The sequence below is a fragment of the Acyrthosiphon pisum genome, chromosome A3, assembly GCF_005508785.2.
Source record: "Acyrthosiphon pisum isolate AL4f chromosome A3, pea_aphid_22Mar2018_4r6ur, whole genome shotgun sequence".
Lineage (NCBI taxonomy): Eukaryota > Metazoa > Arthropoda > Insecta > Hemiptera > Aphididae > Acyrthosiphon > Acyrthosiphon pisum.
Window position 1 is genome coordinate 30,040,402 of NC_042496.1, and position 1,125 is coordinate 30,041,526.

Consider the following 1,125-nt stretch of genomic DNA (forward strand, 5'->3'; position numbering starts at 1 on the left):
TGTCAGTGCGACGGCTATTACACGTCCATAAATTGGTTTTGAATATTTTGATATAGACATAATATGACTTGTGCATTTGCGTGCGTGCGACCACAAACCAGATAAGAAATAACAATGTATTGTAAATTGATGCCGGTCGCGGGTGATGGTAGGAGAGTATACACACACTATTGATCATTTACTACACACACTAAGACGATCAGTAATCTCAGAAACGAAATAATTGCCTAAACACAACTCCTTAAAAATGACACATTTGCAGGGGCCTTAATATAATATATACCAATACTTAATTAGTATCCATTGTATCTTTATTCTTTACCCTTTGTATAAGTGTTAAACTATGATGTAAAAAAAATTATATTCAATATGCAAAATGTCACAAAAACACTAATAGCTTTAATAGAATATTCATTTATTTTACAAAAAAAAAAAATACATAATTACAATATATACTTACGTAAATAATACAATACGAGAAGAAACCTTAAAAAGATTATTATACATGTTTATAAGACTAAACTATGATTTACAAAAAAAAATATTATAAATCGCATATCATTCTTTAATTGTAATTGAAAATTTAATTATATAGTTTATAAAAATATTATAAATAGGTAATATCTATTCAACTTATGTTTTAGATTCATTCATTTAATATTTATTATTAATGATTCATAACTTTTTTTGGAGTTTCCGCAGTTGTAGTTTTTTTCAATTGGTATTTCGTTTCTTGTAGACGAGTCACTCTTTTTCCTAAAAATTATAAAAAAAATCACCGGTTGGTATGGACTATAAAACTTAAGCTTAGGATAACTGAAAGGAAAAACTAAGAGTATTGACACTACATCCAGATGCATCGGTACATGTATATGTCTTGTTTTTACTGAATATAGTTGACATAAGAATGTCGCTGTCAATTTGGTATTAGATACGAGGAGACGAGGATTAAACTGTAGGTAACTTTTTAATACGTGTAAAAAATAAACAAGTTTCAAAGACCACAATTATTTATTGAGTATACATTTTTTTTAATTTTTAATTTAAACGATAGAATTGTCATTTACAACACTCTTAGTGATGAATAATTAAGAGGACGCACCCGCATTTGTTGTCTCCGTCTTA

General features: G+C 27.7%; 1 protein-coding gene across 1 annotated transcript in view; it reads right to left on the reverse strand.

The window, feature by feature from the left end:
* Positions 1–603: 603 nt before the first annotated feature.
* The window catches only part of LOC100570101 (nose resistant to fluoxetine protein 6-like), a 16,393-nt gene continuing 15,871 nt past the window's right edge, over positions 604–1,125 (reverse strand). The window contains exon 13 of the mRNA XM_003246202.4: positions 604–756. The gene's annotated coding sequence lies outside the window, so the exon portion shown is untranslated. The remainder of the gene's footprint in view (positions 757–1,125) is intronic.